Raw genomic sequence first — 27,667 nt, 5'->3', positions numbered from 1 at the left:
AGAGGCAACTCAAAATAAATGTCAAATGTGGGTAACTCTGGTAACGACACTTTAGGTGGGGGGAGTTGACTCCGGCATCGCTCGGGGAGGCACTGCTGCGTTACCCCTCCCCCCCCCCCCGGGGTCACCTCTCATGGTGTTGATGAGCATGCATCCATTTTTTATTCAGAGTCGCTGAATAGAAAAAGAGGCCAAGCGCCTCGAGAGGCTCTCGGTGATCCCTGCCGACTGCACAATAACCACTGTGCCCCTGTGGCGCTGGCCGCAGCGGCAATCGTGGTCCCTTTCCTCGAGTGTCATCCGCATCTTCAAGCTTTCGAGGTCTGGAAAGAGAAGTTTTTTTTTATTCGAGTGTTCATTCTAGGGGTAGTTGCTTGGAGTAGTTGGCAATTCACGATAAAAAACGACGTACAGCGCAAAAGACAAAACTGGAAGAGACGACATACACAGCGCAGTGTATGTGTTCTCGCAGTCCTTGTCCTTCACGCTGTACGTAGTTTTTTATCATGTTTTTATCATTAGGGTTCCCAACAACTTATCCTAGAGAAGGAAATGGATCAACAGTAAGGACATTCTTTTTCGGTGTAAGGAGACGCCGTTAAAGGGTCCATGAACTACCTCTTGGGCTGGCTGAGAAAACACAGACCCAATAGCTGACGTCAATCATGAAGGGTGTTTTGCGCGTCTTCCAACTGTTACTGCGTGAAGTAAATGAGGATCTGCTTGCGATATTATAATAATTACGTACAATAATAATTACAGCCCATGCTCGGCCTCAAGGGTGAATGAGCAAGCAGCACGGCCTTAAAGAATGATAGAATGGTCCTTTGTAAAAGTCTAAAAAATTGCAGTTAGTTACAGCCCGCAAGTACGACTAAGAATAAAAAAAGAGCAAGCCTTCGAAAGTGTCTATCGCACGGCCGTCATCAACTTAGTTCCTAGTGTCGCTAGCGAGTTCTATGGCAATGCAAATGCAATGAATATTAAGTGCAAGTCGTGGCACCGTTAACTTTTATGGTGAAATTAGGAGCGTTCCCAATAATTGTTGGGTGCTATTTGTTTTGATGTTAAGAAGTTTTGTAGAATGTCTGCCCTGTATCTTCGGTGGACTAAATATGAAGCCTTGCTTACAGTTGATTAAAATTAGGGGCAAGTTATGGACCAGGTATAGAAGTTTCAAGCATGTGGAATAATGAGAGCCTCAGCAGTAGTAAATTATGTATGCAAGGGCTCTGGAGCATTCATGATCTAGAGCACCACTGCAGTGCGATGTGCCCAAGACCATGGAGGCACTGGATTACCCACATTATGAGTTCCGATCACTGCTATGCAGGCGCAGTTGGTCATGCGTGCCTCTTGGTGCAGAATATCAAACTCTACTATGCAGTCGTATCATATATCGGGAATTCTATGGAATCACAGATATTGAGATACGGGGAATCTCTTACCAGTATTTACGAGACGCGCGTGGTGTCCAGTCCTCGGCTCAGCTGCAAAGGCAGTCCCTGCTTGTTGGACGTTGTCAATGGTCAGCGACAAGTTGCGCTGGTTGATGTATCCTGCGTGCACCTGCAGTAAGGATATTTCTTTCAGTCTTTCTGCTGCCATACAACAAGGTGCCATGAGTAATTGCACAGCTTACCAAGATCTAGCATACGTGAGCATATTAAAGAATATAATGAAATAACAAAAGTTATGGCTATTTCATTTCTGAACTTTATTTGGCGGTCGCGGAAGCTGACGCTTGAAAAGCATTGCACGCCCAATGAAAAGAACCATGAAAAGGTGTAGAGTAGCGTGTGTTTGTCAATACTCCCAGGGCAACTTAATCCCGGTGGCGTTCTTACTATTGCTAGTAGGTACAGCGGGGCAGGACGTTTCTTGTGGCGCTCGACGTTTCTGTGTAGGCGAGAGCAAGAGCGGATGCGAGAGAGAAATTCTTTCTTGGGGCCTTTGCTGCTTGAATAAGTGACTCTGCCTAGGCACTACAAAGGAGGTAGTGCCTAGGTATTTCTTGGCACGTGTTGTATAATTGTCCCCTAGACATGCCGGCATTACGGAGTGCAGTCGAGTTTGTTGTTCGTTGTTCGCAGTTTGTTGTTCGCAGTGGAAACGAACCGTCCTCAACGCATGGGGACTGCTTCGTCCCCCCTCCCTACCTGCATGTAGGGCAAGAGGCGGGCACCCCAGCTCGGTGGAATAGTTTTCAATCAATCGCAGTGGGAATTGAACAAAAAATGTCTGTGGTGCTTCTAATGCGCTTGTCCTCCTATCGTCGCACGTATGCGCACACTTGCGACTAAGCTTTTAGTCACACACAATAACATTTTATCTAAAGAGGTAGAGGCAACTCAACATAAATGTCAAATATGGGTAACTCTGGTAACGACACTTTAGGTGGGGGGAGTTGACTCCGGCATCGCTCGGGGAGGCACTGCTGCGTTACCCCTACCCCCCCCCCCCCCCCCGGGTCACCTCTCATGGTGTTGATGAGCATGCATCCATTTTTTATTCAAAGTCGCGGAATACAAAAAGAGACCAAGCGCCTCGAGAGATTCTCGGTGAGCCCTGCCGACTCTACAATCACAACTGTGCCCCTGTGGCGCACGCCGCAGCGGCAGTCGAAGACCCTTTCCTGGAGTCGCATCCGCACCTTCAAGTTTTCCAGGTCTGGAAAGAGAAGTTTTTTTTTATTCGAGTGTTCATTCTAGGGGTGGTTGCTTGGAGTAGTTGGCAATTCACGATAAAAAACGACGTACAGCGCGAGAGACAAGGACTGCAAGAGACGACATACACAGCGCAGTGTATGTGGTCTCACAGTCTTCGTCCTTCACGCTGGACGTAGTTTTTTATCATGTTTTTATCATTAGGGTTGCCAACAACTTATCCTAGAAGGAAATGGATCAACAGTAAGGACATTCTTTTTCGGTGTAATGAGACTCCGTTCAAGGGTCCATGCACCACCTCTTGGGCTTGCTGAGAAAACACAGACCCAATAGCTGACACCAATCATGAAGGGTGTTTTGCGCGTCTTCCTACTGTTACTGCGTGAAGTAAATGAATATCTGCTTGCTATATTATAATAATTACGTACAATAATAGTTGCAGCCCATGCTCGGCCTCAAGGGTGAATGAGCAAGCAGCACGGTCTTAAAAATGATAGAATGGTCCTTTGTACAAGTCTCAAAAATTGCAGTTAGTAACAGCGCGCAAGTACGACTAAGAATAAAAAAAAAGAGCAAGTCTTCGAAAGTGTCTATCGCACGGCCGTCATCAGCTTAGTTCCTAGTGTCGCTAGCGAGTTCTATGGCAATGCAAATGCAATGAATATTAAGTGCAAGCCGTGGCACCGTCAACATTTATGGTGAAATTAGGAGCGTTCCCAATAATTGTTGGGTGCTGATTTGTTTGGATGTTAAGAAGTTTTGTAGAATGCCTGCCCTGTATCTTCGGTGGACTAAACATGAAGCCTTGCTTACAGTTGATTAAAATTAGGGGCAAGTTATGGACCAGGTATACACGAAGTTTCAAGCATGTGGAATAATTAGAGCCTCAGCAGTAGTAAATTATGTATGCAAGGGCTCTGGAGCATTCATGATCTATTCTATGGAATCACAGATATTGAGATACGGGGAATCTCTTACCGCTGTTAACGCTGTGAGCGGCGTGTCCCACCAGTTGTTCAGCGGCCAGCGCCTGCTCTGCTTGGTTGACGTTCGTAACTGTCAGCGTCAAGCAGCCATCGTTCACGCGTGTCGCCTGTGCCTGCAGTAAGAATATTTCTTTCAGTCTTTCTACTGTCTTACAACTAGGTGCCATAAGTAAACGCACACCTTACTAAGATCTAGCATACGTGAGCATACTAAAGAATATAATGAAATACCAAAAGTTATGGCTATTTCATTTCTGAACTAAATTTGGCGGTCACGGAAGCTGACGCTTCGAAAGCAGTCGTTGAATCACGAAATACGCCAGCCTTCTGGAGAGGCCCTCCGTCAGGCCAGTAGAGGTCACTATGACCAATGTGCACCTATGATGGTGGCCCAAGCGGCACACCTCCTCACGTTCTTCCAGGGTCAACCGCATCCTCATATTTTCCATGTCTGGAGAGAGAAATTTTTTTTATTCGAGTGTTTATTCTAGGGTGGTTGCTTGGGGTAGTTGGCAATTCACGATGAAAAACGACGTACAGTGCGAAAGACAAGGACTGCAAGAGACGACATACACAGCGCAGTGTATGTGGTCTCGCAGTCCTTGTCGTCCACGCTGTACGTAGTTTTTTATCATGTTTTTATCATTAGGGTTGCCAGCAGCTTATCCCAGAAGGAAATGGATCAACAGTCAGGACACTCCTTTTCGGTCTAAGGAGACTCTGTTAAAGGGTCCACGAACCACCTCTTGGGCTTGCTGAGAAAACACAGACATAATAGCTGACATTAATCATGAAGGGTGTTTTGCGCATCTTCCTACTGTTACTGTGTGAAGTAAGTGAAAATCTGCTTGCAAATTTATAATAATTACAGCCCATGCACAGCCTCAAGGGTGAATTAGCAAGCAGCACCGCCTTAAAAAATAATAAAATGGTCCTTTGTACAAGTCTAAAAAATTGCACTTAGCTACAGCGTGCAATTACGACTAAGAATAAAAAAAAAAAGAGCAAGTCTTCGAAAGTGTCGCACGGCCGCCATCAGCTTAGTTCCTGATGTCGTTAGCGAGTTCTATGGCAATGAAATTGCAATGAATATTATGGGCAAGCCACGGCACAGTTAAGTTATCGTGTAATTAGGGGCGTTGCGAATAATCTTTGGGTCCTGATTGGTTTGAATGTGAAGAATTTTTGTAGAATGTTTTGCCTATATCTTCGGTGGACTAAACATGAAGCCTTACTTACAGTTTATTAAAATTAAGGGCAAGTTATGGACCAGATATAGACGAAGTTTCAAGCATGTGGAATAATTAGAACCTCAGCAGTAGTAAATTACGTATGCAAGGGCTCTGGAGCATTCATCATCTAGAGCACCACTGCGGTGCGATGCACCCAAGACCATGCATGCACTGGATGACCCACACTATGAGCTCCGCTCACCTCTATGTAGGCGCAGTTTGTCATGAGTATCTCTTGGTGCAGAATGTCAAACTCTTCTATGGAATTGTATCATATATAGGGAATTCTTTAGAATCATAGGTATTGAGGTACGGGGAATCACTTACTAGTCGTCACACTTCTCGCGGCGTGGCCCACTGCAGCAAAAGTATCACTGGCTGCTTTTGCTTCAACTTCGTCTTGTATCTTGATCAGCACTTCACTGTCACTGATTCGTGTGAGACTGATCTGCAAAAGGAATATTTCTTTGTCTTTCTACTGTCTTACAACAACATGCCATGAGTAAATGCACATAGAATGATGGACGTCGACGACGTACATCAGGCACTCCACCGAATTTGTCAAGTTTTTCGATGCCCTGTCTGTAACTCTATCCGAACCCGGCGCGTGTAAATTTAGTTCGTTCTCTTTCTCTTGTTACGTTAGCCACCTCCAGTTGAACTTGCTGGGTTGATTGGTTTATGCATCTTCGTTCTCACTTCCTTACGTTCTGCGACATATATGTGTGTGCATATATATATATATATATATAATTATATAGCGCTGTGTCCCATCTGTTTCTCCATGTGTGCACGTTTCATGTGACCTCATAGAATCGTCCGCTTGGAAGAATTTTCTTTTACCGTATTTACTCGAATCTAGGCCGACCCCAATTCTAAGCTGACCCCCTAAAGTCTGAAGCAAACAAAAAGATATGTAACCTCGAATGTAGGCCGAACAAAAAAAGCGGGGACAGCGTTCACAAAATGCAAACAGTACAGAGCTCATTCAACACATTAAGTTGGGGGAGTTGACTTTGCCATCACTCGGGGAGGCTTTGCTGTTGGAGCGTGATGATGATTTATTTACAATGCAGAGGTGATGAGGTTTGCCACTTTGCGCACAAGCTCCACGTCCAGGTTCACGAACACTACTGTAATGGCTGTGCCATACTGAATCTTCCCATCTTTTGATCTGTCCGGAAGTTCTTTTCTTACGAATACCATTTGCATACGGTCCTTATGCACATCTGCAAAATAAGAGTTTATTTTTATAAGAGCGTTGTTATTCTAGGGTTGTTGCTTGGGGTAGTTGGTAATCCACTGTAAAAAACGACGTACAGCTCAAAAGACAAGGACTGTAAGAGACGACGTACACAGCGCAGTATATGTAGTCTCACAGTCCTTGTCCTTCAGGCTGTACGTAGTCTTTATCATGTTTTTATCATTAGGGTTGCCTACAACATGTCCTAGAAGGAAATGGATCAATAGTCGGGACATTCTTTTTCGGTCTAAGGAGACTCGGTTACAGGGTCCATGAACCACCTCTTGGGCTTGCAGAGAAAACACAGACCCAATAGCTGACATTAATCGTGAAGGGTGTTTTGCATGTCTTCCTACTGTTACTGTGTGAAGTAAGGGAAAATCTGCTTGCGAATTTTTAATAATTATGTACAATAATAATTATAGCCCATGCTCGGTCACAAGGATGAATGAGCAAGCAAAACGGCCTTAAGAAAGGTAAAATGCCCCTTTGTACAAGGTTAAAAAATTGCAGTTAGTTGCAGCGTGCAATTACGACTAAGAATAAAAAAAGAGCAAGTCTTCGAAACTGTCGCACGGCCGCCATCAGCTTAGTTCCTAATGTCGCTAGCGAGTTCTACGGCAATGAAAAATACGATGAATATTATGTGCAAGCCACGGCACAGTTAACACTTATCGTGTAATTAGGGGCGTTGCGAATAATTGTTGGGTCCCGATTTGTTTGGAGGTTAAGAAGTTTTGTAGAATGTTTCCCCTGTATCTTCGGTGGACTAAACATGAAGTCTTGCTGACAGTTGAATTAAATTAGGGGCAAGTTATGGACCAGGTGTAGAAGAAAGTTCAAGCATGCGCCAACTTGTGACTAAGCTTTTAGCCGCACACATTATGTGAAGAGGCAGAGGCAACTCAAAAGAAATGCCAAATATGGGTAACTCTGGTAACGACGCTAGTTGGGGAGAGTTGACTTCGGGGAGGCCCTGCTTCACCCCCCCCCCCCCCCTCCCCGTGGTCGGCGCCTATGGTGTAGGCGAGGATGACTGTTTATTTACAGGATGCAATGAATTAAATTGGGAATTTCTCCGATCGTCGCACGTATGCGCGAACTTGCGACTAAGCTCTTTGCCACACACAATATAATTTTATCTGAAGCGGTAGAGACAACTCGAGATAAATGTGAAATAGGGGTAACTCTGGTAACGACACCTTAGGTGGGGGGAGCTTACTTCAGCGTTGCTCGGGGAGGCTCTGCTGCCCCCCCCCCCCCCCCCCCCTCGTGGTCACCGCCTATGGTGTTGCAGCACATGGATGTTTTATTGATTTCTTGAATCACAACTAGATGCCTCTTTCCCCGTCCGTGCGTCCAGACCACGGGCGTATAGATGTCGAATTACGAAAAACGCGAGCCGTCGGGCAAAGTCCTCCATTAACCCTGTGGCTGTGACTGTCACAAGCGTGCCTGTTGCATGGCGATGGCCTAAGGTGCACAGCTGGTATTTCTGTTCGAGGTGGAGCCGCATACGCATGTTTCAGTGTCTGGAAAGAGAAATGTTTTGTTATTCGAGTGTTTATTCTAGGGTGGTTGCTTGGGGTAGTTGGCAATTCACGATAAAAAACGACGTACAGCGCGAAAGACTAGGACTGCAAGAGACGACATACAGAGCGCAGTGTATGTGGTCTCACAGTCCTTGTCCTTCACGCTGTACGTAGTTTTTTATCATGTTTTTATCATTAGGGTTGCCAACAACTTATCCTAGAAGGAAATGGATCAACAGTAAGGACATTCTTTTTCGGTGTAATGAGACTCCGTTAAAGGGTCCATGCACCACCTCTTGGGCTTGCTGAGAAAGCACAGACCCAATAGCTGACATCAATCATGAAGGGTGTTTTGCGCGTCTTCCTACTGTTACTGCGTGAAGTGAGGATCTGCTTGCGATATTATAATAATTACGTACAATAGTAATTACAGCCCATGCTCGGCCTCAAGGGTGAATGAGCAAGCAGCACGGCCTTAAAAAATGATAGAATGGTCCTTTGTACAAGTCTAAAGAATTGCAGTTAGTTACAGCCCGCAAGTACGACTAAGAATAAAAAAAGAGCAAGTCTTCGAAAGTGTCTATCGCACGGACATCATAAGCTTAGTTCCTAATGTTGCTATCGAGTTCTATGGCAATGCAAATGCAATGAATATTAAGTGCAAGCCGTGGCACCGTTAACTTTTATGGTGAAATTAGGAGCGTTCCCAATAATTGTTGGGTGCTGATTTGTTTGGATGTTAAGAAGTTTTGTAGAATGTCTGCCCTGTATCTTCGGTGGACTAAACATGAAGCCTTGCTTACAGTTGATTAAAATTAGGGGCAAGTTATGGACCAGGTGTAGACGAAGTTTCAAGCATGTGGATTAATTAGAGCCTCAGCAGTAGTAAATTATGTATGCAAGGGCTCTGGAGCATTCACGATCTAGAGCACCACTGCAGTGCGGCCCAGACCATGGAGGCACTGGTTTATCCACATGATGAGTTCCGATCGTTGCTATGCAGGCGCAGTTGGTCATGCGTGTCTCTTGGTGCAGAATGTGAAACTCTACTGTGCAGTCGTATCATAGTATATCGGGAATTCTATGGAATCACAGATATTGAGATACGCGACATCTCTTACCGGTGTTCACAATTTGAGCGACATGTCCAGTCTTTGGTTCGTTCGCAAATGACTGCGCTGCTTTTCCCGTACCGTCGATTTGCAAGGACAGGTTGGCATCATTTATACGGTGTGCCTGTACCTGCAGTAAGAATATTTCTTTCAGTCTTTCTGCTGTATTACAGCAACATGCCATGAGTAAATGCACATAGAATGATGGACGTCGACGACATCCGTCAGGCACTCCACCGAATTTGTCAAGTTCTTCGATGCCCTGTTTGTAACTCTATCCGAACCCAGCGCATGTAAATTAAGTTGTTTCTCTTTCTCTTGTTGCGTTAGCCACCTCCAGTTGAACTTGTTGGGTTGATGGGTTTATGCATCTTCCTTCTCACTTCCTTATGTTCTGCGACATATATGTGTGTGTGTATATGTGTGTGTGTGTTAACAACCGATAACCTGGCGATCGGTAGAAGACGAGACGTGCTTGCTTCCCCGTTACGATATAGCACCGACCTGTTTGAGCCTAGCGCTACAACCTATAACTAGTGACCCTTCTGCTAGGCGAACACCCCTGTTGCATTTGGTGGAGCTCCTGGGTTTCTCTTCGACATCCTGGAACTCCGCAGTCGAACGCTACCACCAGCTGTGGCAATGGATGAACCGGGACCGTCCCAGGCTACTGCTCCCGTGCCCCCCGCCATTGTCTGTTCTGGAGTCATCCGGCAGCGCGATCCGGCTACATAAAATTAACTTCGTCGTATCTATATATTTAAATATATTGTGTTTGTGCAAGTTCTTCGCAGTGGAAATGAACTGTTCTCAACGCACGGGGACTGCTTCGTCCCCGCCGTCCCCACCTGCGTGTAGGGCACCCCCAGCTCGGTGGAATAGTTTCAATCAATCCCAATGGAAATTCAACAAAAAATGATGTGAAAAAAAAAAATGCCGGTGAGGTAGCCGCCTGTGGTGCTTCTAATGCGCTTGTCATCCTATCATCGCACGTATGCGCCAACTTGCGACTAAGCTCTTAGCCAACACACAATGAAATTTTATCTGAAGAGACAGAGGCAACTCAAAAGAAATGCCGAATGTGGGTAACTCTGGTAATGACACTTTAGGTTGGGGGAGTTGACAACGGCATCGCTTGGGGAGGCCCTGCTGCTCCCCGTGCCCCCATAGTTAATAATGATTTAATTACATGTGAATGATGTTAGATGATTTATTTACATGTGAATGACACCCAAACTAGTTGACCTCATTATTGATTCATCTGAGTGAATCAATAATGAGGTGAACTAGTCTGCGTGACAAATCGATGTTTATGTTTACGCCCGTAACATCGATGGCAGTCGACCACAACAATGCGCCCGTGATTGGTGACACTTCACTGTAGTAGGTGAACACCAGCCTGAGGCGGTCCGACTTGAGACCTGGAAATACAAGATTTTATTTTTATTCGAGTGTTCTTATTCTAGGGTTGTTGCTTGGGGTAGTTGGTAATCCACTATAAAAGACTACGTACAGCCCGAAAGACAAGGACTGTAAGAGACGACATACACAGCGCAGTGTATGTAGTCTCTCGCAGTCCTTGCCCTTCATGCTGTACGTCGTTTTTTATCATGTTTTTTTTATCATTAGCGTTGCCAACAACTTTTTCTAGAAGGAAATGGATCAATGGTCAGGACACTTTCGGTGTAAGGAGACTCCGTTAAAGGATCCATGAACAACCTCTTGGACTTGGTGAGAAAGCACAGACCCAATAGCTGACATCAATCATGAAGGGTGTTTTGCAGGTCTCCCTACTGTTACTGTGTGAAGTAAATGAAAATCTGCTTGAGATATCATAATAATTACGTACAATAATAATTACAGCCCATGCTCGGTCACAAGGGTGAATGAGCAAGCAGCGCGGCCTTAAAAAATAATAAAATGCCCCTTTGTACAAGCTTAAAAAATTGCAGTTACAGCGTGCAAGTACGACTAAGAATAAAAAGAAGAGCAAGTATTCGAAAGTGTCTATCGCACGGACATCATAAGCTTAGTTCCTAATGTTGCTATCGAGTTCTATGGCAATGAAAATGCAATGTATGGTAAGGGCAAGCCGTGGCACAGTTAACATTTATGGTGTAATTAGGAGAATTGCCAATACTTGCTGGGTCTTGATTTGTTTGGATATTAAGAACTTTTGTAGAATATTTACCCCATATTTTCGGTGGACTAAACATGAAGCCTTGCTCACAGTTGACTAAAATTAGGGGGCAAGTTATGGACCAGGTGTAGACGAAGTTTAAAGCATGTGGAATAATTAGTGCCTCAGCAGTAGTAAATTATGTATGCAAGGGCTCTGGAGCGTTCATGATCTAGAGCACCACTGCAGTGCAATGTGCCCAAGACCACGCAGGCAGTGGATTACCCACATTACGACCTCCGCTCGCTTCTATGTAGGCGCAGTTGGTCATGCGTGTGTTTTGGTACAGAATGACAAACTCTTCTATGGAATCGTATCATATATAGGCAATTCTGTGGAATCATAGATGTTGAAATATGGGTAATCTCTTACTGGTGTCCACAGAGTGTTCTTGGTGGCCAAGAGCAGTCTTCGTTTGGCTTGCTGCAGTCGCCTTGGCCAGGTCTGTGATCCTTATTACGAATTTATTCTCCGATTTTTTTTTAACGTACAGCTGCAGAAGGAATATTGCTTTCAGTCTTTCTGCTGTCTTACAACAAGATGCCACGAGTAAATAATAATGAGGTGAACTAGTCTGCGTGACAAATCGATGTTGATGTTCACGGTGGTAACGTCGATGGTCGTGGACCACTCCAATGCGCCTGTGATGGGCGACAGTTCACTGAAGTATGTGAACACCAGCCTGATGCGGTCCGACTTCAGGCCTGGAAATACAAGATTTTATTTTTATTCGAGTGTTCTTAGTCTAGGGTTGTTGCTTGGGGTGGTTGGTAATTCACTATAAAAGACTACGTACAGCCCGAAAGACAAGGACTGTAAGAGACGACATACACAGCGCAGTGTATGTAGTCTCTCGCAGTCCTTGCCCTTCATGCTGTACGTCGTTTTTTATCATGTTTTCTTTATCATTACCGTTGCCAACAACTTTTTCTAGAAGGAAATGGATCAACGGTCAGGAGACTTTTTCGGTGTAAGGAGACTCCGTTAAAGGGTCCATGAACAACCTCTTGGACTTAGTGAGAAAGCACAGACCCAATAGCTGACATCAATCATGAACGGTGTTTTGCAGGTCTCCCTACTGTTACTGTGTGAAGTAAATGAAAATCTGCTTGAGATATAATAATTACGTACAATAATAATTACAGCCCATGCTCGGTCACAAGGGTGAATGAGCAAGCAGCACGGCCTTAAAAAATGATAAAATGCCCCTTTGTACAAGGTTAAAAAATTGCAGTTACAGCGTGCAAGTACGACTAAGAATAAAAAAAAAGAGCAAGTCTTCGAAAGTGTCTATCGCACGGACATCATAAGCTTAGTTCCTAATGTTGCTATCGAGTTCTATGGCAATGAAAATGCAATGAATATTAAGTGCAAGCCGTGGCACCGTTAACTTTTATGGTGAAATTAGGAGCGTTCCCAATAATTGTTGGGTGCTGATTTGTTTGGATGTTAAGAAGTTTTGTAGAATGTCTGCCTATCTTCGGTGGACTAAACATGAAGCCTTGCTTACAGTTGATTAAAATTAGGGGCAAGTTATGGACCAGGTGTAGACGAAGTTTCAAGCATGTGGATTAATTAGAGCCTCAGCAGTAGTAAATTATGTATGCAAGGGCTCTGGAGCATTCACGATCTAGAGCACCACTGCAGTGCGGCCCAGACCATGGAGGCACTGGTTTATCCACATGATGAGTTCCGATCGTTGCTATGCAGGCGCAGTTGGTCATGCGTGTCTCTTGGTGCAGAATGTGAAACTCTACTGTGCAGTCGTATCATAGTATATCGGGAATTCTATGGAATCACAGATATTGAGATACGCGACATCTCTTACCGGTGTTCACAATTTGAGCGACATGTCCAGTCTTTGGTTCGTTCGCAAATGACTGCGCTGCTTTTCCCGTACCGTCGATTTGCAAGGACAGGTTGGCATCATTTATGCGGTGTGCCTGTACCTGCAGTAAGAATATTTCTTTCAGTCTTTCTGCTGTATTACAGCAACATGCCATGAGTAAATGCACATAGAATGATGGACGTCGACGACATCCGTCAGGCACTCCACCGAATTTGTCAAGTTCTTCGATGCCCTGTTTGTAACTCTATCCGAACCCAGCGCATGTAAATTAAGTTGTTTCTCTTCCTCTTGTTGCGTTAGCCACCTCCAGTTGAACTTGTTGGGTTGATGGGTTTATGCATCTTCCTTCTCACTTCCTTATGTTCTGCGACATATATGTGTGTGTGTATATGTGTGTGTGTGTTAACAACCGATAACCTGGCAATCGGTAGAAGACGAGACGTGCTTGCTTCCCCGTTACGATATAGCACCGACCTGTTTGAGCCTAGCGCTACAACCTATAACTAGTGACCCTTCTGCTAGGCGAACACCCCTGTTGCATTTGGTGGAGCTCCTGGGTTTCTCTTCGACATCCTGGAACTCCGCAGTCGAACGCTACCACCAGCTGTGGCAATGGATGAACCGGGACCGTCCCAGGCTACTGCTCCCGTGCCCCCAGCCATTGTCTGTTCTGGAGTCATCCGGCAGCGCGATCCGGCTACATAAAATTAACTTCGTCGTATCTATATATTTAAATATATTGTGTTTGTGCAAGTTCTTCGCAGTGGAAATGAACTGTTCTCAACGCACGAGGACTGCTTCGTCCCCGCCGTCCCCACCTGCGTGTAGGGCACCCCCAGCTCGGTGGAATAGTTTCAATCAATCCCAATGGAAATTCAACAAAAAATGATGTGAAAAAAAAAAATGCCGGTGAGGTAGCCGCCTGTGGTGCTTCTAATGCGCTTGTCATCCTATCATCGCACGTATGCGCCAACTTGCGACTAAGCTCTTAGCCAACACACAATGAAATTTTATCTGAAGAGACAGAGGCAACTCAAAAGAAATGCCGAATGTGGGTAACTCTGGTAATGACACTTTAGGTTGGGGGAGTTGACAACGGCATCGCTTGGGGAGGCCCTGCTGCTCCCCGTGCCCCCATAGTTAATAATGATTTAATTACATGTGAATGATGTTAGATGATTTATTTACATGTGAATGACACCCAAACTAGTTGACCTCATTATTGATTCATCTGAGTGAATCAATAATGAGGTGAACTAGTCTGCGTGACAAATCGATGTTTATGTTTACGCCCGTAACATCGATGGCAGTCGACCACAACAATGCGCCCGTGATTGGTGACACTTCACTGTAGTAGGTGAACACCAGCCTGAGGCGGTCCGACTTGAGACCTGGAAATACAAGATTTTATTTTTATTCGAGTGTTCTTATTCTAGGGTTGTTGCTTGGGGTAGTTGGTAATCCACTATAAAAGACTACGTACAGCCCGAAAGACAAGGACTGTAAGAGACGACATACACAGCGCAGTGTATGTAGTCTCTCGCAGTCCTTGCCCTTCATGCTGTACGTCGTTTTTTATCATGTTTTTTTTATCATTAGCGTTGCCAACAACTTTTTCTAGAAGGAAATGGATCAATGGTCAGGACACTTTCGGTGTAAGGAGACTCCGTTAAAGGATCCATGAACAACCTCTTGGACTTGGTGAGAAAGCACAGACCCAATAGCTGACATCAATCATGAAGGGTGTTTTGCAGGTCTCCCTACTGTTACTGTGTGAAGTAAATGAAAATCTGCTTGAGATATCATAATAATTACGTACAATAATAATTACAGCCCATGCTCGGTCACAAGGGTGAATGAGCAAGCAGCGCGGCCTTAAAAAATAATAAAATGCCCCTTTGTACAAGCTTAAAAAATTGCAGTTACAGCGTGCAAGTACGACTAAGAATAAAAAGAAGAGCAAGTATTCGAAAGTGTCTATCGCACGGACATCATAAGCTTAGTTCCTAATGTTGCTATCGAGTTCTATGGCAATGAAAATGCAATGTATGGTAAGGGCAAGCCGTGGCACAGTTAACATTTATGGTGTAATTAGGAGAATTGCCAATACTTGCTGGGTCTTGATTTGTTTGGATATTAAGAACTTTTGTAGAATATTTACCCCATATTTTCGGTGGACTAAACATGAAGCCTTGCTCACAGTTGACTAAAATTAGGGGGTAAGTTATGGACCAGGTGTAGACGAAGTTTAAAGCATGTGGAATAATTAGTGCCTCAGCAGTAGTAAATTATGTATGCAAGGGCTCTGGAGCGTTCATGATCTAGAGCACCACTGCAGTGCAATGTGCCCAAGACCACGCAGGCAGTGGATTACCCACATTACGACCTCCGCTCGCTTCTATGTAGGCGCAGTTGGTCATGCGTGTGTTTTGGTACAGAATGACAAACTCTTCTATGGAATCGTATCATATATAGGCAATTCTGTGGAATCATAGATGTTGAAATATGGGTAATCTCTTACTGGTGTCCACAGAGTGTTCTTGGTGGCCAAGAGCAGTCTTCGTTTGGCTTGCTGCAGTCGCCTTGGCCAGGTCTGTGATCCTTATTACGAATTTATTCTCCGATTTTTTTTTAACGTACAGCTGCAGAAGGAATATTGCTTTCAGTCTTTCTGCTGTCTTACAACAAGATGCCACGAGTAAATAATAATGAGGTGAACTAGTCTGCGTGACAAATCGATGTTGATGTTCACGGTGGTAACGTCGATGGTCGTGGACCACTCCAATGCGCCTGTGATGGGCGACAGTTCACTGAAGTATGTGAACACCAGCCTGATGCGGTCCGACTTCAGGCCTGGAAATACAAGATTTTATTTTTATTCGAGTGTTCTTAGTCTAGGGTTGTTGCTTGGGGTGGTTGGTAATTCACTATAAAAGACTACGTACAGCCCGAAAGACAAGGACTGTAAGAGACGACATACACAGCGCAGTGTATGTAGTCTCTCGCAGTCCTTGCCCTTCATGCTGTGCGTCGTTTTTTATCATGTTTTTTTTTATCATTACCGTTGCCAACAACTTTTTCTAGAAGGAAATGGATCAACGGTCAGGAGACTTTTTCGGTGTAAGGAGACTCCGTTAAAGGGTCCATGAACAACCTCTTGGACTTGGTGAGAAAGCACAGACCCAATGGCTGACATCATGAAGGGTGTTTTGCAGGTCTCCCTACTGTTACTGTGTGAAGTAAATGAAAATCTGCTTGCGATATCATAATTACGTACAATAATAATTACAGCCCATGCTCGGTCACAAGGGTGAATGAGCAAGCAGCACGGCCTTAAAAAATGATAAAATACCCCTTTGTACAAGGTTAAAAAATTGCAGTTACAGCGTGCAAGTACGACTAAGAATAAAAAAAAAGAGCAAGTCTTCGAAAGTGTCTATCGCACGGACATCATAAGCTTAGTTCCTAATGTTGCTATCGAGTTCTATGGCAATGAAAATGCAATGTATATTAAGGGCAAGCCGTGGCACAGTTAACATTTATGGTGTAATTAGGAGCATTGCCAATACTTGCTGGGTCTCGATTTGTTTGGATATTGAGAACTTTTGTAGAATATTTCCCCTATATTTTCGGTGGACTAAACATGAAGCCTTGCTTACAGTTGACTAAAATTAGGGGGCAAGTTATGGACCAGGTGTAGACGAAGTTTAAAGCATGTGGAATAATTAGAGCCTCAGCAGTAGTAAATTATGTATGCAAGGGCTCTGGAGCGTTCATGATCTAGAGCACCACTGCAGTGCAATGTGCCCAAGACCACGCAGGCAGTGGATTACCCACATTACGACCTCCGCTCGCTTCTATGTAGGCGCAGTTGGTCATGCGTGTGTTTTGGTACAGAATGACAAACTCTTCTATGGAATCGTATCATATATAGGCAATTCTGTGGAATCATAGATGTTGAAATATGGGTAATCTCTTACTGGTGTCCACAGAGTGTTCTTGGTGGCCAAGAGCCGTCTTCGTTTGGCTTGCTGCAGTCGCCTTGGCCAGGTCTGTGATCCTTATTACGAATTTATTCTCCGACTTTTTTTTAACGTACAGCTGCAGAAGGAATATTGCTTTCAGTCTTTCTGCTGTCTTACAACAAGATGCCACGAGTAAATGCACATCTTAGCAATACTTAACATACGTGAGCATATTAAAGAACATAATGAAATAACAAAATTTATGGCGATTTTATTGCTGAACTAAATTTGGCGGTCATTCATTGGTCATGCAATGAAGCATTGCATGACCAATGAAAAGAACCATGAAGAGGTTACATGAAGAGATCTATGGCAGTGAAAATGCAATGTATAATAAGTGCAAGCTGTGGCACAGTTAACATTTATGGTGTAATTAGGAGCGTTTAAAAAGTTTTGTAGAATGGTTCCCCTCTATCTTCGGTGGACTAAACATGAAGCCTTGGATTAAAATTAGGGGCAAGTTATGGACCAGGTGCAGACGAAGTTTCAAGCATGTGAAATTATTAGAGCCTCAGCAGTAGTAAATTACGTATGCAAGGGCTCTGGAGCAGTCATCTAGAGCACCGCTGCAGTGCGATGCACCCAAGACCATGCAGGCACTGGATGACCCACATCATGAACTACGCTCACTTCTATGTTAGAGCAGTTCGTCATCAGTATCTCTTGGTGCAGAATATCACACTCTTCTATGGAATCGTATCATGTATAGGGAATTTTATGGAATCATAGATATTGAGATAACGGGGAATCACTTACTTGTCTGAACACTCCTCTCCGTATGGCCAATAGCGGTGTAAGACTTACACACCTCCTGTGACCGAATCTCGTCCTCCACGTGCACTAAAACGTCTTGATGATTCGTCCTCTCAACGTACACCTGCAGAAGCAATATTCCTCTCAGTCTTTCTGCTGTCTTACAACAAGATGCCATGAGTAAATACACATCTTAGTAATATATAACGTATGTGAGCATATTAAAGAATATAATGAAAGAACAAAAATTGTGGCTATTTAATTTCTGAACTAAATTTTGCCGTCGCGGAACGTGACGCTTCCAAAGCATTGCACGACCAATGAAAAGAACCGTGAAGAGGTGCAGAGTAGCGTGTCTGTCGATACTCCCAGGGCACCTACATCCCGGTGGCATTCTTAAAATTGCTAGTAGATACAGCGGGGCGGGGCGTTTCTTCTTTCGCTTGACGTCTCTGCACAGCCGCGAGCAAGAGCGGTTGCGACAGAGAAATTCTATATTGGAGCCTTTGCTCCTTGAATATGTGACTCTGCCTAGGCATTAAGGAGGAGGTTTCTTTGCACATGTTGTAGAATTGCTCCCTAGACATGCCGGCATTGCGAAGTGCAGTCGAGTTTGTTTATGCTCTGCCACTGGCTGCCCGCGCGGTGTGGCAGTGGGCATGGACGCTGGGGTCGCTGGCAACCGAATGGCCGATCCTCTGGCAAGGGAGCTTCTTTCCTGTCCCTCAGAGAGGGGGCCACAGGAGCTTGACGACCCATACCCCATCCACCCAGACCCAGTCCAGGCGAAGGCGGCGTGATGAGCTGCGCTCCGGAAACATCCCAGAAAATCCCGCGTTTGTTCCAGGGAAGTTCACCCCTGCTGAAGCCACGCCTGCGACGCATCGTCAGGGCGACAGTGACACCAGCCTGCCGCACCAGGATGCGTCTCCAGTCACTTACCGATCCTGCCCAAGGAACCCGCTGCTGGATCAGAAACATACTATAGCACTGTAGGAGAGCGATAGCCACTCTCCCCGCTACTGTGAGGCCTCAGGATTTGGATGCCTGGCACTAGCAAACGTCTCATGTTCCAGTCGTTACTTCGATTTCTACAAGACTCAAAATGGTCAATTATACCTGAACTGACTTCCTCCTCTGTCCCTATCTTCACCCCAATGGATCCACTTCCAGGGGGCGGAAAGCTATTATGGTTATTTAATTAAACTCTCACAAGAGCAACAATATAGCAACACAATAACAACAACATTAAGGGACGAAAAGGCAGAAATAGTTGCACTGTGCATGCCAACGCCAGGCCGGCAAATTCCCAATTCCTCCTTAGAAAACACGGGGAAGGTGGGAGATGGAAATTCAAGACGATGAGCAAAACGAGGACAAGGTGAAAGCAGGAGCCAACGTTTCGACAAGTATTTTTCTTCCTCAAGGCAACATATAATTTCCTCGCCACAGTATATATAGGTGGCGTTCTACATACATTCTTTCACGCGAGCCGAAGGTTAAAAAATGCGGTTAAGTGTTTCCATTTCACGACACATTGGCTGGCGCGGACAATCTGTCCCGTGCGGCACTTTGCAAATTAAGCGAAGCGTGGCGCGACTGCCTTGTTAATTGTGATGTGTGGGCGGGGTTTACAGCAGCCAACGCAGACGAACCTCTGCTAATGCAACGCTCCATCCATGCAGGCGACGCGCTTTACTCTGGCGCCATCTCGCAGCCATCGTCTCCACAAAGCACGCGTCATGCGGGGCACTATGCTTTTCTTCTCACGTTTTCACCATACCCTCCTCTCCCCCGCTTTCTTCCTCGCAAGCTCGTCACTCGCCACATTTAATTTTCTGCTGCACTTCGTGTCGGTCTGATACTTCGCCGTTGTGCTCGTTTGCTTCGTTACGCCGACACTCGCGCTACGAGGCCATAAAGAATCAGGTCTATAGATACCGGGCTAATTGTGGGAGCAGCATTCATTGACTGAACTACAGCATTCGGTACTCTGAACCATTCTGTTCTTTTGTATCAACTGCAGTGACCTATGGCATCACTGGTACTTCATGGCTAGATAACTAATGGGTCTCAAGTTGTATTTGGCAACGACCACCTTTTATTTGCTAACTTTATCATATTTGATGTTCCTCAAGGTTTATCGTTAGGTCCCATACTGTTCCTGTTCATAAACAATCGACCTGATGCGCTTACCAGTTACGAGTTCGTCTTGTATGCCGATGACACAATCATTTATTCATCTCACTAGTGATTGACCGTGTTGCAAGATCGCTGATCGTGTTGGAACATTAAGTAATCATGTCCTACCAATATCTTATGGTGTTACAATTTTGGGATTCATTTTAGACAAGATATTAAATATCCATGCTTAACTCGCTTCTAAAATAAATTTCATTTTGTATTCACTTGACAATCAAAACACGCAGGTATTTATTTTCAACCTCATTTTCTTCGCTCATTGCATCATTCATACATACATACATTGCCATTTATCATACTATAAGTAGACGCTGCGCAGACGACGCTAAGAATCGCCCAAGAATTTGTGCGGCTTCCACAGTGCTGCAACAAGCCAGCTATTTTACTCTTTAGCACCAACACTACATACAGTGTTTATTTATTTATTTACACAATACTGCAGGCAGCAATGCTGCCTAAGGAGTAGAGGGATTACAAAAGGTGCTTTTTCAACATATTTTCAAATGAACCATGAGATGTGCATTGAACAATAATACATTCTGGTAAATGATTCCATTCTTCGCTCGTAAGTGAAAAAAATGATTTCTGAAAGACTTTAGTGCGGGCAAAGTATACTATTCGCCAGTCATGCAGGCAGAGGACAAAGCCGGTCCGCACCATGCTGCATGGTCAGACTGGATCGCACGAAGGCGAGCACGCACTTGGGCCCTGTCGGGCACAAAGCAAACACTGCGATGCACGGACTACATCTGCATTTAGCTGCGGCCTGCTACGTAGCGCAGATACGGCAGGGTACCCCAACGAGTCCACTGGCTCAGCGCTGTGCTGCTCGCTCATGACAACTGCGTTTGGCTTAAGTTTGGCGCGTCGCAGGTGCCAAAATAGGGGGAGTGGTGTCTACATTAACGTCCAAAATTAAATGTGAACTGTGCGCCACGGTGACATATAGACGGCGGTGCCTTGTGAGCACGCCTCGCTCCGTTGTAATTTTGGCAGTGAAAGGCCTCCGCTTCTGGTGAATGCATCGAAGTACTTTTCGTGACAAAGTGTTTATCAAATAGCCTATTTTAACTTCGAATGCTTTTCTCTACTTCGATAAACATGTAAGTGGTTCAGGGCCCGCTTAGGTGCCTCTGAATTCGTAAACTTTACGTAAAATTGGTAGAGTTGATATATACATTAACAGCTTGTGACAAAAACCAAGGAAGTGTATTTGAATTAACAAAAAGCAATCACTTACTGCATTGTGATGCTTCTCATTCAGATCTGTTATTTTCTCCTGGCTAGGCTTGATGTCTCTGAGTGATTCCACACCAAATGTTTCACCCTGTTGACTCATGTTGGCGAACCTGCGTGGCGGTGGTTCACACTGATTATTCGCCTAGCGATGCCTGCTGTGTCGACAGCGGATTTTTCGCGACACTGATCCTTTAATGCTTTTCTTCAAATGCTTTTCTCCACTTCGATAAACATGGAAGTGGTTCAGGGCCCGCTTAGGTGCCTCTGAATTCCTAAACTTTACCTAAAATTGGTAGAATTGATATATGCACGTACAGCTTGTGACAAAAACCAAGGAAGTGTATTTGAATTAACGGAAAGCAATCTGAAAGCAATCACTTACTGCTTTCTTGCATTGATCGTTCAATTCGTTTATCTTATCTGTGCTGGGCAACACCACTCTCTTCAGGTCCACAGGAAATACTTCTCCTGGCCTTGTCATCTTTCCAGAGCTCCTGCGTAGCGGTGGTTCACACTCATTATTCGCCTAGCGATGCCTGCGGTGTCGACAGCGGATTTTTCGCAACACTGAGCCTTTAGCGTACATGGTAGGAGTGTGGCGCAAAGATGACCCGGAAAGCTCTTGGCAAATTTACGCTGTATTTCCTGTGCACAGTGCCCTCTGGACGCTGTAACTAGGCGCGACCCCCTACAAATGGAGTGCGGGAGCTGGTACGGTTGTCTCCTTGCTCACTGCAACAGCAAGGACAGCAAAGGGAGCAGGCGGAGAGAATGTTTGCGAAGAAATAGAGAGAGGGGAGGCTGTTCTGCGACCTGCAACGCTAGAACTCAGAATGGCGCCCAAGCGTGCACTTAGTGCCGAGGAGACAAAGGCTCGCAGAAAGCGTCGAGCAGAGCAGCCAGGGTAACATTGCATACATATCACGACTGTCATATGCGGTCAATACATCACCGCGAATCAACGCAAACAGGAGACAAAGCTTCACTTACATAGATTCCCACAGGGCATTGGATCTGCCTATTTCTACCTTCCAACTTTTCATACTTAAATATTAAATGTGCAAAACAATAACAATGAAAACTTTATTGGCACGGCTGTGCACTATCTCCGGGGTCAGCCCACAAAAGGCGCCACATTTTTTAACAGGATCCTGATTCTTACTGTCTTCTGGAGGCTTTGTTTTGCAATATAACCGATTTCCATATGCGGTAGCTATTGGCCAATAGCTGACGTCAATCAACAAGGGTGTTTGCATCAGTGCGCTTCTTCCTACTGTTAATGTGCATGTTTTTTGACAAAGTTCAATAAGCAGGCTGAAGTAAGCGAAGATGTGCTTTTAAATTTCGATGATAATTGCGTACTTCCGGAAGAAGCAGACTATCGTCTGCTCATGCTCGGCCGTGGCCACCTGCATAGGGATTAAAGTTCGGCCACCCTGCTTTTCCGTGTCGTATCCGTTGAGGCTCGCTAATTTCGACTATGTTTGAATGATCAACTAGACTGGAACCAAGCGAAACTTCAGGTCAGACCTCAAGCGCGCTTGCCAGCTCGTGTTCACTAGCCACTCCTCGCTAGACGCGTTAGCCACTTCAATAATAGCGCTGGTTGGATGTGGCTAGCGTAGGTAGGTCAAGCTTGAGAAGGACAAAGCTGGTCCGCGCCACGTATTGGACCGTCGTAATCATGGCAGTGAAAGGCATTGAAGCAGGAGCGGAAGCACCCCGAACGCCCCGTTTGATTGCTAATAAATCCGGTTCTGGGGAACGCATCGAAGTACTTTTCGTGACAAAGTGTTTATTAAACAGCCTATTTTAATTTCGAATACACTACGATAAGCATGTAAGTGTTTCAGGGCCCACTTAGGTGCCTCTGAATTTGTAAACCTTACGTAAAATTGGCAGAGTTGACATATTGTTACGTGGCACTGACGGTTAAGAAGGCAGCAAAACTGATTTACGAAACGAGCGTTTTATTGGGCGAACTTTTGCCCTCGAATACAGGCTACTCTCAAAGAACGACAGTAGCGGCGAACACGATCGGCGGTCGTCGAAATCTGATAGTGGGTCAAGCACGTCGGCTTCTATATACAGCAGTCGTCGAATGTTCCAGACTAATCGCTGAGACCCGTGTGCCTTCCACAAAGTGCTACACCATTCACGTCGTGCATACATGTAATCAGATTACACAAGGTTCAGCGACAACAGACGGTGGATAGAAGCATTGATAACATTTCAGAAACTTCCGATACATGCAGGCGCGCCTCGCGCTGTGCGATAACATTTGTTAGGTGAGAAGTGCACTTGCCTAACAGCTTGTGACAAAAACCAAGAAAGTGTTTAAATTAACAGGAAGAATTCACTTACTCCTTGTTCATGGATGCATGCGTGAGCCAGGCTTCAGTTTTGTTGTCAGGCAATGAATATGCATATCTGCTTAGTAGGTGTGCTCATCCTACATAATCTGTTACATTAATTTTTTTTTCCTTCTGGTTTACATTAATTTTTTTTTCCATTCTGGTTTTGTTTTGTTTTTCCGGAAGATTGTAATGTTTGAATTTTGCTTTCATTTAGCTTTGATGCTTTGTTAACCTTCATATTTTTGTTTCGCCACATGTTTCTTTTTATTCTATGTATGTAGTTAAAGGAAACAGTGGCATTTGACCATCTGCTAGACTTGTTATAATGTGCCCACGCATTAGGCACTTGTCGAAACTGAGCACGGGTCAGCACCAGATGCAATTGTGTGTGCATTTTCAATAGCAAAAATTCCACAGTCATAGCCATTCCCTTGGTGTTATAGTGCAGCTTTTGCATGCACACCTAGATAGTTTGAAGAGAGATTCATTATATTCATTACCTGGTATACTACGCTAAGTAAAATGTTCTGATCAAGTGAATCATACAGGAAGAAGGTGTCTTACGGGGCTCCATAATTTGTCACTGTGACCCAGTGCCGAGGATTTGGAATGTGTAGAATTTGGACAAAGGTACCTTGCTTCTTGCACTTCAGCTTCTGCCCAAGCAGAACATCCTCAAGTTTGCATCTGTCTGAAAATTGCTGAGAAATAATGAATTGTGCTGCATTCACGATTGCATCTGACAACCAACCTGTGCCTTGCAAACCATTTAGTTCGGAGGGCGTGATCTTGTAAGGGTTGCAAGTAGAAGAACCACAGATAGCCTGGGTAATTGCATCGTTGCATGAGAACACTGTTATGCATTTTACATGTGGCAGTGAGGCTTGCTGTCCCATACTAGAGCTGTTTGTAACAGCTAGACATCTCTTTTTTTCGGACTGCTTTGTCACCTTGCAAGCTTTTCATTTCTTGTTCACTGCTCTGTACTGTTTCAGTGAAACTAGAAAGTTCATTCTTATTTGTGCCATAGGTTGTAAGATTGGGAAAAAATTGCACTCAGCTTGTCTTTCGATATTTCTATGAGACGTGCATATGCATATTTATATTTGGATTCTAATGTATCAAGCTTTGGCTCTGCTTTTTTCACTGTACTGAAAATTAAAATGTTTACTTCATCATGTGCCTCATCCATTTTAGTCTCTGCAAAGTCAGATTTCAGCCAGGGTTGTGGAATACATTCTTTATCAAAAAGTGTTTCATTTTGCTTTGACCTGGCTGCAAGAATATGCCTGCAAAGCAGCCCATACTGCATGTTAAATGTACATGTGCACATTGTCATTCTCTTTCAGACTACATAACATTTATTGTTCACAGAAACAACATGCTGATCACCAGACACCGCACATTTTTGCAGCTGTGCCAGTTTTTATAAAAAATAATTCAGTAGAGTGCTGTCATTCTCAAGGGCTTCTTTCAAATTCAGTAAGTGTTGTTCATATATGTCAACATTATGCGCAAAGACTAGTTTGGAAATTGTATCTTTTACATAATTCTTGTCTAGGCTATTTGAACTATGTTGTGAAACTTTGTAGTGCAGATATTTTAGCACATGCCATGAACATAATAGAATCCTACAGTCAGGCAAGAGTCTCGTAACTATGTTCATTTCCTTTAAGTCCTTGTCCATCACAGCAACTTTACACTTAGCCTTTATAGCAGGGTTTAAATTCAAAAATGTTTCAAGGAAGGATTTTAGAATTTCAGATGTTGCTCGCTGGACAAAGGCATAACATATAGGTCTGCCATGACTACTTCCATCTTCATACCCTGCTCTGTTAACATTTGAGGTTCCATCAAAGAACAATACCTCTGGATACTTTTCGGCTAATTGAGCCATGTGCTGCGACTGTAACATAATGTACAGAAGATGATTCTGTCAATCTTTTGCAACATGGAGTTTTCATCCTGCAGTTTCAGAAAATAATTTGTCTATTTCTTGCAGAAGGAGTGCTCCATGATGTGTGCTGTCTTCTATCTTTTGAACTGTTGCATGCTTTAGGTTTCTCACGTCCTGTGAAGTAATGTGCTTTCCGTTTTTTTTTAGAACTTCCTTTACATCTTTGGGATTTGCATTATAAGAAATCATTTCTCTTAGTTGGTCTTTCTCTGATGGAGTTAATGCAGGATTCATTCTGTACCACATGAAAACTTCGGGACCTCTTTTATGGTTATGAGCCTCTCTTATATTCACAGTTTCATAGAATAGTTGTGGTGTAGGGCGTAGTACAAGTTTCAGTTCAACTTTGCAACCTGTTTCATTGAGGTGTCGGTTTGGACAAATACTCTGCCCTGAATGGCAACAGGCAAAAGTAACATGATTGTATGGAAATTCTGCTTCGTTAATATCTTTGTCAAAGCAGAATGGATTCTTATCTGACCTTGAGATACGCATGGGATGGAACCCTTTATTTTTCCATTCCTTATAGCTAGCTATAAACTTGCTACCTATAGAAAGACTTCCTCCCCCTGTGAGAGTACAGCCGTGTGTCGATCACAAGCTTGCATTTTTTTCCTATGGTGACCTTTAGCTCTCATGCTGCAGTCCAATGGAGGGCTATCTGGTATGGTCACTTTGGCAGTTGTCTCCACAAAGCTTTCATAAGGCATGGAGTAGCTGGTATTGCTTACTACGCCCCTGCTTTGAACTAAAGTTTCAGCTGCTGACTGTATGCTTATGTTTTTCTGCAGTACTTTTGGCCAGTGATTTCGCATTGGAATGTTCAATCATCCCACAGAGAAAATCTTCTGTGGACTGTAAAACTGTACCTTTGGCATTCTTGTAGACCTTGTTATGGTTTTTTAAAGTGCCAACTTCAGAACATTGTGCCATGACCTCAACATCTGCTATGTGATTCGTTGACAGTGCAGCATGGCCTTTAAGACTGTGATGTGTGTAGCGCGCGACATGGTGCGGTGGTCAGAAAGGACAGCAGACGACAAGGAGTGCGTGTGAATGAAGGAGTGCGCATTAGAATGTTCAAGCATCCCACAGAGAAAATCTTCTGTGGACTGTAAAACTGTACCTTTGGCATTCTTGTAGACCTTGTTATGGTTTTTAACAGTGCCAACTTCAGAACATTGTGCCATGACCTCAACATCTGCTATGTGATTCGTTGACAGTGCAGCATGACCTTTAAGACTGATGTGTGTAGTGCGCGACATGGTGTGGTGGTCAGAAAGGACAGAAGCAGACTACAAGGTGTGCGCGCGCCGAGGCGAATTCCGTGCTGGAGAGAAAACGACAACGCCAAAGAGCGTCCCGCACGTGAACGTGCGGCGCAAGAAAAGAAGCTATAAGGAAAAGGCAACCCAATTAGGAGAAACCATGGAGCGTCAAACAGCCAATCAGAAAACGACTAATCGGCCAGAGCGGAAGAAAAAGCTAGGCACGCGGGCAGAAGGGGGAGACGCCGGGAGAGTTCCAGGAAGCGACGCCTGGAGAAGGTCGGCCACTGGACCGGGAGTTGAAGGCGGGCCGTCGGGTTCCGGACCCGAGCCACCAGGACTTCACCCGACCGGGGCTTCCTGCCAACCCGTTTCTGTGCGTCGTCAGTCTTCCCGAGCATGCTGCCAGCTGCTCAAGGCCGGCGAGCTTCTGCGCCCATGGGCAGGACTTTGAGCAGTCGGGTTGCGGGCCCGAGTTCTACGCCCAGCTGCCCGGCAAGAACGCCGCCGCCATCTACTCGTGCCGCCTACTGCCCAAGGCCGGCGTTCGAGCTTCTGTGTCCATGGGCAGGACGAGAGCAGTCAGGCTATGGGCCTGAGTTCTATGCCCAGCTGCCCGGCCAGAACGCCGCCGCCGTCTGCTCGTGCCGCCAAGCTGCCTGCCTTCTATCTCCAAGCCAGAGCAAAAGCGCTCTGGTCGCCCGATCAACCATCCTATTACCCGACCTTTGGTGAGACTGGCGCAACTCCTTTCATCAACTTGTCGCCGCGTCTCCACGTCGAGACTGTTATGCGTCCCCGCCGTCGTGGCAAGCCGGACACGCGTATTGTTAACTTCATGCTAGCCCCAAGTGCGTTTCTCACTGCCGTGATGTCTGTTTAAGTGTTTGTTTTTTGCTTTCTATCTCCTTCTATTTATTTTAAGCCTCTTTCTAGTTTCATTAAAAGTCTGTGTGTGTGCGTTTGAAACCAACGGCTTTGTCCTCAATTGGGTTCTTGGAGGCTCCGCCTCAGAGAACCGCAAGAATCTTTGAGCACAAGAACCTGCATCACAGAGACCAAAGCTA

General features: G+C 44.9%; 1 protein-coding gene and 1 long non-coding RNA gene across 5 annotated transcripts in view; one reads left to right on the top strand and one right to left on the bottom strand.

The window, feature by feature from the left end:
• Positions 1-27,569, top strand: part of LOC139056208 (uncharacterized) — a 58,867-nt gene extending 31,298 nt beyond the window's left edge. The window contains exon 7 of one of the 3 annotated variants that reach the window (XM_070534237.1): positions 24,725-27,569. The gene's annotated coding sequence lies outside the window, so the exon portion shown is untranslated. Of the gene's footprint in view, positions 1-9,323 lie in introns of all 3 variants that reach the window. The other 2 variants (XM_070534235.1, XM_070534234.1) reach the window with 2 other exon arrangements.
• On the bottom strand, positions 154-11,451 carry LOC139056209 (uncharacterized). 2 transcript variants are annotated; one of them, XR_011512219.1, is made up of 5 exons: positions 11,323-11,451; positions 8,781-8,901; positions 3,645-5,332; positions 1,449-1,569; positions 154-323 (listed from the first exon to the last, which is right to left on the bottom strand). It is a non-coding gene; the product is annotated as an uncharacterized lncRNA (long non-coding RNA). The 2 variants fall into 2 exon arrangements; XR_011512218.1 differs by having other exon boundaries at positions 154-1,569.
• Positions 27,570-27,667: the final 98 nt, after the last annotated feature.

Source organism: Dermacentor albipictus, chromosome 2 (genome assembly GCF_038994185.2).
Source record: "Dermacentor albipictus isolate Rhodes 1998 colony chromosome 2, USDA_Dalb.pri_finalv2, whole genome shotgun sequence".
In the NCBI taxonomy this organism is placed as follows: Eukaryota; Metazoa; Arthropoda; class Arachnida; order Ixodida; family Ixodidae; genus Dermacentor; species Dermacentor albipictus.
Note: the sequence above shows the minus strand (reverse complement) of the source record. Positions and strands in the feature narration are given on the sequence as shown.